Below are 12,222 nucleotides of genomic sequence, written 5' to 3' on the forward strand. Positions count from 1 at the left end.
ACTAGTTTGAATCTGCTAATCCCAAACTCCCAATCCATCCCCACACCCCCCACCACCTTGACAACCACAGTCTGTTCTCTATGTCTGCGAGTCTGTGTCTGTTTTGGAGGTAGGTTCATTTGTGTCATATTTCAGATTCCACATATAAGTGATATCATATGTTATTTGTTGTTCTCTTTCTGACTTACTTCACTTAGTATGATAATCTCTAGGTCCATCCATGTTGCTGTAAATGGCATTATTTTATTCTTTTTTATGGCTAAGTAGTATTCCATTGCATATATGTACCACACCATCTTTATCCATTCATCTGTTTAGGACATTTAGGTTGTTTCCATGTCTTGGCTATTGTAAATAGTGCTGCTATGGGGTGCATGTATCTTTTGGAATTATAGTTTGGTCTGGATATATTCCCAGGGGTGGGATTGCAGGATCATATGGTAACTCTATTTTTAGTTTTCTGAGGAACCTCCATACTGTTCTCCACAGTGGCTGCACCAATTTACATTCCCACCAACAGTGTAGGAGGGTTCCCTTTTCTCCACATCCTCTCCAGCATTTGTTATTTGTAGACTTTTTGATGATGGCCGTTCTGACCATAAAGAAGCCAACTTTTATATTGCCAAGTAAAATAGTTTTCTTTTCTTTCAGTCGTTGCTGACCTTGAATCTTCAGTGAATGAAGACCGTCATCATCTTCTAGGGGAGGAGGTGAGAGAGAGAGAGAGAGAGAGAGAGACAGAGAAGAGAGGATTTCCTAACATGGGTCCTGGCCACAGGACAGAGGTAGTGCTCCAAGGAGTCTGGCTCTGCTGAGCATGCGTCATGAAAGGGAGCACATGGGAAATTCAGGTTTAACATGACAGGATCAGTACCCCGCTGCTCTCCACTCCAACACCAGGTCCCATTGCCAGCAGGTGGCAATCATCTGATAGATTTATTTCAAAGTACTACTTTAAAAGTCCTTTAAAAGTCACAGACTTAGGGGCTTCCCTGGTGGCGCAGTGGTTGAGAATCTGCCTGCCAATGCAGGGGACACGGGTTCGAGCCCTGGTCTGGGAAGATCCCACATACCGCGGAGCAACTCGGCCCGTGAGCCACAATTGCTGAGCCTGCGCGTCTGGAGCCTGTGCCCCGCAACAAGAGAGGCCGCGATGGTGAGAGGCCCGCGCACCGCGATGAAGAGTGGTCCCCGCTTGCCACAACTAGAGAAAGCCCTCGCACAGAAACGAGGACCAAAACAGCCATACATACATACATACATACATAAATTTAAAAAAAAAAGAATGTAAGCAGACAAGAATAGCATTAAAAATATAAAAAAAAATTAAAATAAAATTAAATTAATAAAAAATTCAACAATGAACATATACCAGAGATAAGAAAAATGTTAAAAAAAAAAAAAGTCACAGACTTAGAGCCCTTCTTAGAAGTGAGAAAGATGCGTGCTATTATGGGTTGAACGGTGCCCCCCTACAGAAGATGTTGGATCCCAACGCTCAGTACTTTAGAATGAGACCGTACTTGGAGATAGAGTCTTTACAAAGGTCTTCAAGTTAAAATGGGGTTGTTAGCATAGCCTGATCCAATGTGACTGGTGTCCATATAAAAAGGGGAAATTTGGATGCAGACACACACAGGGAGCAGACCGTGGAAGATGAAGGGGGAGATTGGGGTGATGCATCTACCAGCTAAGGGACACCAAAGATGGCCAGCAGACCACCAGGAATGAAGGGAAGGGCCTGGAACAGATTCTCCCTGCAGCCCTCAGAAGGAACCCACCCTGCTGACACCTTGGTCTGGCCACCAGCTCTGCGAGACAGCATATTCCTGCTGTTCAAGCTGCCACCCAGTCCGTGGTACTTTGTTACTGCAGCCCAAGCAGACTAATACACATGCAGACACGTCTTACTGTGAAAACATCCATGTCTTTCTATTTTCTTATTCCATTTCCTCTCTTCTCTCTTATTTCCACTTTCCCTGTTTCCCGCTCATGTTCTCTGATTCTTGCAATCTCTCTGCACCCCCAACTCCCTGCCCTGCGAAGTCTCCCAGGCTTGGTTTCCTTTGAGATTGTGGCTTCACGTGGACTTAGGGCCCAAGGGACACGTGATCTTAGGGACAGATGAGATGTTAGCAACTGTCTGGTTCCACCCCCGAGTTCCTCGGCGTAGTGAATACAGTGCCTGATTCAGAGAAAGCCGGCAAAGACAGATGCCAACGCTACCCCTGGGGCAGGACAAGTTCTGCAGCGTGGGGAAAACCCAGTTCAACCAAAGCCAGGTAAGTTCAGCCCTTCTGATTGACTGAGCTGCTGTCTGAGGTGTGATACGGGAGGACGTTAGAGCCCCTCCTGGGGCGGCGAGGCTCTCCCACTGGAGCAGGGGATGAAGGCAGGCCCCTGAGAGCGCCACCCTGCCTCCTCTGAGCCTTCAGCTCGGGGGGTCCCGGGGGAGGTGGACATGGGCCCTGGAGGCCGCCTGCCGGGGCTTAGGCCCGATTTGCCCTCCTGTTGGTTTCCTCACCTGTGGAATGGAGACAACCTTCTGCCCACGGGGTCGTTCTGTGCACTGACCGTGCACTCTTCCCTTCCCATCCTGTTTCGGTCTACTTTTAGTGTTATTTAGGCTCTGGTGAGGTGTACTTATTAGTGGTAAGGGCACACGTCCGCGTGGTGCACTGGGCGTGTGCCCTGCATGGTTGGGAGGAGGCTGCCTGGACATTCAGAGGGTAGAAGTGTGTGTGGGTGCAGTGACACCACCTACGTGTCCAAACACAGAGCCGGGGCTGCGCTTTGAGCATGGCGACTCTCTTTCCTTCTCAGGATCAGGAAGGGCAGAGCCATAGTTGGGTTGACAGTCTTAAATTTTGGATTTTATGGCTTCAGCGTGGCTGGTGTAATCTTCACTGCTCAGAGTAGGTCTTCATATGAAGTGGACAGTGAAAACCTAACAAAGAGTGTTGTCATGAAATTGTCAGCTTGTAACATTCCACAGCCCCATCCAGCTGCGGCTCTGATGTCTCTGGGACCACCGACCATCTAACCGCAGGCTCAGCCCCTCTGAGTTTCTGAACTGCTCTGAGTAGCAGATGGTTCTGTCCTAAGTCTCCACGGCAGCCTCAAGCCTCATCTGCTTGTGGAGACGCCAGCCTCGCTCGTGGTCTCAGGACTGGCTCCCTAAGTGCAGATGGGCCTACGGGCTCCATTCCAGGTTTCTGTCTTGATTTCCTGATTTGCAGTCCACACACAACAGCAGCAACCAACATTTTCGGAGCACTTGTCGACCGTCACACATTGTTTGCCAGTTATAATGATGAATCAGGCATGGGCACTGTCCTCAAGGTGCCTCCTTTCTAGTTGGGAAGGTAGCTGGGAAATGAATGATTCTAATGCAGGGAATAAAATGTGGGAACAGAGCCCTGCTGGAGCCTTTACCAAGGACCCCTAACGTAGACTGTGGAAGGTAGAGTGATGGAGGGAAGATTTCCCGGAGGTAAAGTGGACTCTCCCGTGCCATTCTTGGGACTGAGCCCTGATTTAAAATCTCACCTGGAGGCTGTGTCCTGGGTCCTGTTTCTGCTGCAGGTGGCTGATCTCTGCTCCAGGTCATACCCCACCTGGACCTAGGACCCAGCTGCACCGCGACCCCAGCCACTGCCCCCAGCTAGCCACGCGGGGGCTCCCCACACTCATTCACCCCGTTGAGGGCTGGGCCCCCAGGGCGCTTCTGGCTCTGGCTGTTTGGGTCCTTTCCTAGTAACCCGGTTGAGATCCTAGCTGTCCTACTGATCTCGGAGAGACAGCAGTGAGCAGTCCTAAAGAGAGATCTTAGTTCCCTGCCCAGGAATTGGACCCGGGTAGCCTGGATAAAAACCAGGAATCCCAGCTGCTCATCCACCAGAGGCTAGAGGCTAGAAGCAAAGTGGCCCTAGCACTTTCCCTCCTTTGAAAGCAAGAATGTTTCAGGGAGGCAATTAGAGACACAGCACAACATATGGCAGAACACACAGAGAAGCAGTTTGTTAATTTAAGACAGAAGCAAGGCAGAAATACCCACCCTGAGAGGCGGGCGGGCATCCTGAATGACTGAAGAGGCACAGTGAAGAAGCGATTTAAATCCTTTATATAGGACAGTACTTCCAGGTCTTTGTTTACCTTTGGCCAATTGTCTTGTTTCTTTTTTCACACCTGAATGGTCCCAGGACCCTCCCCAAGATGCCTGCGCAACTTTTTGCTCAGATGGATCCCACCACAGAGGCCTGTGGGTGCATGTCCACACTCATTATGGGGTGGCGCCCCCTCCCTTTGTGACCCCCAAAGAGCCTTCCTGCGCATGTGCAGACGGGGAAGCTTTCCTTGACCTCAGGAGTGTTCATCGTATCTCTTTACTTCAGCAGAGCTCAGCTTCTGCCACCAGCTTTGTCCTGGGAGCGTCTGGGTGAGAACAGACCTTCAGTGTTACCCCACTTGACAAACACCAGCTGTCCGGCCCAGGGGGGCCCATCCATCTCCTACCTCACTCCCGGCCCAGCTCGTTTAAATGGCGGGCTTCAGAATGAGCTTCCCCTAAATGAGCCACTTTGGTGCATGGATTACTTTGAGCTGAGGTCAGTTAAGGCTCAAAAGATTCAGGAAGAGTTTTTATTTGTTGTTTGTTTTTTTTACCTCCCCTGTAACTGCCTAAAAGAATTTAGAAAGGGGATCTGGTCCAGGAAGAGGACCATCAGCAGAGGTGACTACGGAGAGTGTGGACCGGTATGGTGGGCTGGGGACCTGGCAGGGCCTGTTCGCCTAAAGTCCTCTCTGTGTCCCACTGTCTCTGCCTGGCCTGGCAGACACTTGCCCTTCCAGCCTCCTGTGAATTATCTTCCTTCCCTTTGGAGTCCCAGACTCCCGGCCGCTTCTTAGCTCAGAATGGCCTGTAAGCCTCAATTGCCTGCCTGTCAGGGAGCCCCGCGCTGTCTTTGTTGGGCTCCTGTACGTGCAGAGTTAAATTTGTTTTTTTCCTGTTAATCTGTCTTATGTCAATTTAACGCTAGACCAGCCAAGAGAACTTAGAAGGGTAGAGAAAAATTTTTCCTCCCCTACAAAATGAAGGCAGGATCTTTTGCAGATGGTATTTTAACCTCCATCTTCACTACACCCAAAGATTTCTACATTGTTCTTGGTCTGTGATTTCTGTGATGTATTTTTGTTTCTGATTGAAGTATAGCTGATTTACAATGTTGTGTTAATTACTGCTGTGCAGCAAAGTGATTCAGTTATATATATATATATATACATTCTTTTTATAATCTTTTCCATTATGGCTTATCACAGGATATTGAATAGAGTTCCCTGTGCTCTACAGTGGGACCTTGTTGTTTATCCATCCTATATATAATAGTTTGCATCTGCTAACCCCAAACTCCTAAGCCATCCCTCCCTCAGCCCCCTCCCACTTGGCAACCACAAGTCTGTTCTCTATGTCTGTGAGTCTGTTTCTGTTTCGTAGATAAGTTCATTTGTGTCATATGTTAGATTCCACATATAAGTGATAGCATATGGTATTTGTCTTTCTCTTTCTGACTGACTTCACTTAGTGTGATAGTCTCTAGTTGCATCTGTGACGTATCTTAATGTTACTTTGTCCTACTCAGTTTGGTGCTGGTGGCATCGTGTCAGCATTTTTCTGGTCTCCACCTCCAATGGTCTGTTTTGGGGTACCTTGTGTACCCTTCAGAGTGCTGCACACAAGAGGCAAAGGCAGATTCTCAGGTAGCAAAAAGGAAGGGAGTTGGGTGGCAGGGGCACCGGCTGGTCCTCTGTCCTTTTAGGAAAGTCACCCTTAAGAAATCAGCCTGTCTTCTGGGTCAGCGTCGTGGTCCAGCCAACCTGACCACACTGTCCAGATGTTTTGTGACAACATGTGGATGTGGGTTTTGATGCAGTTTCAGTAGGTTGAGAACGTACAATGAAAATATCGAATTTTAAAAAACAAATCTTTTTCTTTGCCAAGAGCTCATTCAAGAGCCACAGCATTTGTGACGTTTACTTAAGGCTCAATTCTTTCTTAAAATTCTTCACCAGACTGACTTTTGATCTGTCCAACCCTCCTGGCAATTTAATCACGGCCCGCCTTGCATGGCTTTTTTCATTTATAAACTTTGTTCCTGCAAATAGCTGGTCAAGGCCTTGAGGCCCAGGGCTGTGCCATGGTTCTTTGATCACTCCCTGCCCAGCCCCTCTTTCTAGAGCTTTGCCAGGCTCACGGTTCCCATTCTCACTGCACGCTGGCCTGGAATTCTGAGTGGTGTCTTATTTTGTCTGGCTCTGTTTTTGAAATGATCTGCTTTCAATCTGGGCCACCTTTTGGGTAGACAGTTTTTGAAGCTTATATAAGAGAACTGGACTATTGTAGGGGGCATGCGTACTTTGCCCTCATGTCCTGATGTTCAGATGAGCTTTTGGGATTTCCTAGAAGGCGAATTAGGAGGATCTTCAAGGGACCTGGGAACTGTAGCTTGTGGCCTGGTCCCCCAGGAGCGTGTGCCCAGAATACGAACGCGGGCAGAACAGAGTAGACTGGAGTGAAGGCAGGGCTGTTCTCACCCTCCCTGTGGGCACCCCACACTCTCTGGGAGCTGAGACATTTGGCGGCTTTCCCTGGTAGGGCCACTGATGCCAGGCTGAGCCCAGTTCTAGGCAAGAACGGGTCTGGTGTAGCTGCAAGGAGATGGGAATGTGAGTTCTTAGCTTGGGTTTCAACGGGAGGTACCCCTGCCTCTCTCTAGCTCTCCATCCCCATCCCGTCCTCCTGAGGCTTCGCTCCTGCTGCACCTCCCGACTTCATCCACCCTCTGACCTATTTTCCCACCCATCCTGCCACCCTCTGGCTGGGCTGCTGTAGTTCAGGTCTGGCGCTGAGCACCTGGAGTGAGAGCGGACCCTACACGTTAAAAGGCACGGTCCCCAGTAAGACTGCTCTCGTTTCTGGCTGACCTGCCACAAATCTGGGATAACTTTGATAATTCACTAGAGTGATTCACAGAACTCAGGAAAGTGCTATAACCTATCTTTACAAGTTTTATTATAAAGGGTACAAATCAGAAGCGGCCAAATGAAGAGGTGCATAGGGCGGGTTCTGGAGGGTCCCCAGGTGTTCTCTCCCTGTGGAATCAAAGCACAGCACGTTTCCAGCACATCCAGGAAGCCCACCCAGCTTCAGCGTGCAGAGTCTGTACTGGGGTTTCACTACGAGAGTGTGATGGGCTGAATTAGCGACCACGTGACTGGACTCACTATCTAGGTCCGCGCCCCTCCCCACAGGTCGGGAGGTTGGGCTGCTATCAGGGGCTCAGACCCCCAACCCTCTAATCAATCACAGGTTGGTCCTTCAGCCTGACCCACCCATCCCAGAACTATCCAGGCCCCTCACATACCCCGCCCAGTCACCTCATTAGCATAAACTCAGGTGTGATGCAGGGGCTCATGAATAATGAAGACACTCCTGTTACTTGGGAAATTCCAAGGATTTAGACTAGGGTCTCCCTCCCTCGAACCAGGGACACAGGCCAGTCAAGTTCTTCATTGTATGATACCAGTGCCTAGGCTTCCTGTTTTATTTTCCAGACTCTAACTCCTGCACTAGCCGTGAGCTTGAGGACGCTGTGACATTCTCTGAAGAAGGAAACAAACAGATGCTCCCACCTCCTGATGGCTCAGGGCAGACGGGGTGGTTGCTCTTCCCTGGCGCTGCAGAGACCTCGCAGGTCCCCGGGCTCACGAAGCAGCCTCGGACCCTGGCCAGCCGCCGTGGCCAGAGGACCAGAGGACCGGGCAAGACAGGTGTGGGCCCCTGAGGCTCCTGCCTGGGAGTGACACACGTCACGTCCATCCCATTTCACTGGCCAAAGAAGGGCTTTTGTTGGGGGGTAACGGTGACCCAACCAGGTGAGAGAGGCCAAGACAGAGACAGGAGGGAAGGAGGGAGGGGCCATGGGCAGTGGAGCAGCCACGGGAGGAGGTGAGGCGGGGGGGGGGACCCCAGGGTGCTGAGGGGTCGAGCTTGGGTGACGTGGGGCGCTGGCACCAGGAGGTCAGGAGGCGCCAACGGGATGTTCTGTGTTTGCAGGATGGTGCTGGGGGCAGCGCCGCACTTCCTGGGCCCCAGCCAGCAGGGGAACACAGGGAAAGGATGGGTGCCTTCGGCTCAAAAGCCATCAACCTGCACCAAGCCGGCAGCCCCTTACCTGGACCCCCGTGTTAGCTGGACGCCAGGGCTTTGACCCCAGGGGCTCTGTTGCGTAAGTGGTTTCAACGCGCGAGTGTTTTCCTGCCTGGCTTTTTCCACGATGGATGTGATTCGTGTGCCATGCTGGGCAGGAGATGATGTTTCAGTGTTTCCCGGGCTTGATCTCTGCGTGGGGAGCCTGTGCTGCGGCACAGAGCAAGAGCTAAATGGGTTTAATTCACTCCAGTATTTGAGCGTCGCTGTGGGCGGCTGCTGCTTCCAGCCTGGCCGACACCAGAAATCATCACATTTTGAACTGAAGCAACTCAAAGGAGTTTGACAGCAGAGAAGCCGGGGTGGAGGGGGGCGGCTGGGAACCAGGCGTTTCTAACGTATGTCTGCTTTTGCCTTGAACCTGGGCAGGTCTTGACACGTTCTACAGATTTAGCGGCTGTCCACAGACAGGGATGGGGTGAGGGTGGGATGTGGAAGTTTACAGAGGGTGCCTGAGGGAAACTCTGAGCGCCAAGCCACCTTCCAGAGAGAAGAGATTCCCTTTTCCCCTCTCTCCCGAGACCACGGCTGTCCGCACAGGAGCCTCTGCAGCGTCCTTGACCTTCACCAGCCTTCAGCACCTGATGCAACTTCCTCCGGCCCTGTCTTCCTGTTTTGCCAACGCTGGGAAGCCAACCTGTTCTTCCCAGAGTCTTTGCACGAGATGTGATGTCGGTCCTGCAGACAGAGACACATGATGAAACGAACTGGAAATGGAGTTTGTGGGGAGACAGAGGCAGGGAAAAAGGCACATTTTTGCAGGCAGGGCTCCCGGAGAAAGCGCTGGGTCATGGCCCTGGCTCTCTGACGTGATCACAGTGGGAGGGCAGGCCTCCGGAGCCTGATGTGTGGTGTGGCCGTGCGGGGTGGACCTGAGTCCCGGCCCAGCTTGCATTAGCCCTCCCGGTGATCCCATGAGCCGTTCCATTCTCTCCAGGCCGTACCTTTCTGCTGTCTCTGCAGCGGAGCCCGGAGCCCAGCCTGGCACCTAGGAGTGCCCGATCTAGTGGCAGCTGTGAGAAGCCGACCCTACGTCCAAGGCTGGCTTTGTGATACGATCCTGGCCATGGTGCCACAGTGACAGACATGGCTGGCCTGCCCCAGGGTCTGTTTCCATTTGCCTTCTCCCTTCGTCCCTTCTGGAACCTGGTTGCTAACGTACAGCCAGCAGAGGGGGGCACTGGCTAAGTGGGCGGCGGGGCCAGGACCTGCGACCTGCAGCTCAGGGCTCTGCACACGTGAGGAATCTCTTCAGACAGTGCCTGTCTCTGCTTTGCTGGCCTAACCCGTTTCCTGCCCAGGGCTCGGGAATCTTCACTCCGTTTGGTGTTTTATTTTTAGCTATCCTGTTCCGCGAAAACCTTTATGCTTTCTCTGACATTGATTTTCCAGAATAATCCAAGGGTGAGTCTGGTGCTTTTAAGGTATCTAATTTGCTGGGTTTCAGTTTTCTACAAGAGCAAACATAAATGTTGAAAAATCTGTTTGTACCTTTGGATAATTAACTTCCCATCGTGGTTAAGGTAGAGGGGCAAGGGGGTGGGGAAGGCAGGTAAGAAGGAGGAGCCTTTGGAATCAGACTGAGCAGCTTTGTATCTGGGCTCTACCGCTCACTAGCTGTGTGACCTTGGAGCAGTAGCTAAACCTCTCTGAGCTTCAATTTCCTCATCTATTCATTGGCAATAGCAACAGTACCTAGCTCCCTAGATTGTTATGAAACCAAATAATATAATGCGGATAAAAATTTGAATAGTGCATGGTATTTATTAAATGCTGATAAAAAAAGTTCTCACTGTAATTAGCCTCCATTTTTTTCATCGGTAAAAGGGACAAATACTAATATATCAAAAATGAACTAATATAGAACTGGCTTTAGAGCAAGGAATTTTATAAAAGGTGAACCCATCTGGGCCTTGTTCTGTGGGTTTATTAGCCCAAATAGAGGGTAAGAGGAGAAAATCAGAGTGGATTCTGGAGCAGCTGAGGAAGGTAAGAAGCACGTTCCCCCCACCCCACTCCAGAGCCTTCTTCCTCGGGCTGCAGGTGCGTGATGCTGGATTCCCTCTCACCACGTACAGAGTTCAGCAAACAAACCCATAGCAGCAGCGGCCCAGGACGCTCCACATTTACATTTGGAGGCTTCTTTGGGATAAAGAAATTCTGGATCATTCATAGGGACTCATCATCAATCTAGAAACGAGCTGGTAATGCCTAAGTTAGGGGTAAAAGATTCTCCTGGGTCCATCCGAAGAGAGGAAAATCCACTTTGCCTGCTGATAGCATAGCCTCCCAAATACTAAAGGTTGGGAAGATTCTTCTCAGTTTTGTACAAAACTATGGAGTGGGATAAAGGAGGGGAAGAAATACACATTTGTCCCTTTAAATCTTTCCTGCAAATGTTTTTTTTTTCCACTTCTTGATCCATACTCACTTCAAATTTGATCTCTAGGATGAGACTTTTTGGAATTCATCTGAATAAATCAAATCCACCCCTTACATCAACAATCTCCAACTCAACTTACCCACAACATGAAGAATAGGCAGAAGGGAAGTTCAAGAAGGCCTTTTAAAAAGTTTAACTGAAGGCTTTCTTATCCATCAGAAATTTGCTTCCGGGCTCATTGAGAAGATCAACATTTGGGGCTGGGTGTGGGCATTCAGGTTGGATCTGTGTGGCGTTGAAGATGCCAGCAGTGGTCACCATCCATGGTGTGCTTGGCTATGGTTTGGGTCTGAGGGTGGCTCCAGGCCTCCTGGGGGTACCCCAGCCCTCCACCTTCCCACCACGGACCCCTTCATGGCTCCCAACATGCCATCCCTCAGAGCTCAGTCCTTGGGCTGGTCAATCCCCATGTTAAGAAGGCAAATGTCTGATCACAACCTGTTCTGCCCGGCCCCCATTCTGAAAGCTCCTAAACTCTGGTGCTGTCATTCAGAATTATGTTTGTTGGAATTAGCTTTGAGGGGACTTTTGTCTTTGTCGTCTAAGTTGTTTAGTCAAATATAGCCCATCTTAAATCCCTTTTCCTACATATGTTCTTCGGTTAAATTTCCCTGCTCATTTCCCCCTCCTGAGCTAATTTCCCTTAGGTACCCCACCCATCCTCGTCCTCCTGGGCATGTCAGCCAAGGGAGCCTTCTGTGCCCATCATTTTGCTGAGCTCCTCATCTTACAAAGAAAACTGGCAAACCCAGACCCTCCCGTGCTCCCTGAATTACCATGTAGTCAAGTAACAGCTCAAAAAGATATTTGAAAATAACTTTTCAGGCTCCTTCAAGAATTCTTTCGTCTCTCGTTGAAACACATAGAGGCAAACAGCAGATGGAACACATTTCTTCGTCTGTAAAAACACCAAATGCTTCTCTCCTTATTTGAGTTTTTTATAGTCACACTTATTCTCCATCAGACTTTGTCTGTTCTCCACCTCCCAAATCTCCTAGTTCTGTGTGTCATGAAAACAACCCTCAGAAACATGAAAATGAGGGCTTTGAGGATGTCCACCCATTTAGGAACGATGAGGTGGCTGAAAGGGTAAGCGGTGGGCGGGTGCAAGAAGCTCCGCTTCCAGACCATGACTTTGGGTTCAGGAAAAAGAATGTGGGTCCCAAGGCCAGGGAGGGGCTGGATGCCTTCGGGGTCGGGGGAGTGGGCTGTGCTCTCGGGGGGGGGGCAAGGGCGGGGACCACCAGCTGCAAAAAAAAAAAAAAAGAATGTGAGTTCTCACAACTGGAGGCACACAGCTAAGGATGGAAAACTTAGCTTCTTTAGGGACAGAGCTAAGTCTTCCTAGCTTTATAGCTTGGCTAAGACATAAAATTAAGATTCCCGTTTGGAGACATACCACCCAGGCCCTTGGAGGCTCTGTGTGGGCCATTTTGATTTACGTCATTTCACACACATTTAAAGTGTGTGTTGTGGAAAAACCATAACATTTAACACGAGGTGTAGATGCCCC

General features: G+C 50.1%; 1 long non-coding RNA gene across 1 annotated transcript; it reads left to right on the forward strand.

The window, feature by feature from the left end:
* The first annotated feature begins 1,406 nt into the window (after positions 1–1,406).
* Positions 1,407–11,972, forward strand: LOC309642759. Its single transcript, XR_014253364.1, has 3 exons — positions 1,407–2,282; positions 8,114–8,285; positions 8,636–11,972. It is a non-coding gene; the product is annotated as an uncharacterized lncRNA (long non-coding RNA).
* The last annotated feature ends 250 nt before the right edge of the window (positions 11,973–12,222 follow it).

Source organism: Balaenoptera physalus, assembly GCF_965194825.1.
Source record: "Balaenoptera physalus genome assembly, chromosome: 14".
NCBI lineage: Eukaryota > Metazoa > Chordata > Mammalia > Artiodactyla > Balaenopteridae > Balaenoptera > Balaenoptera physalus.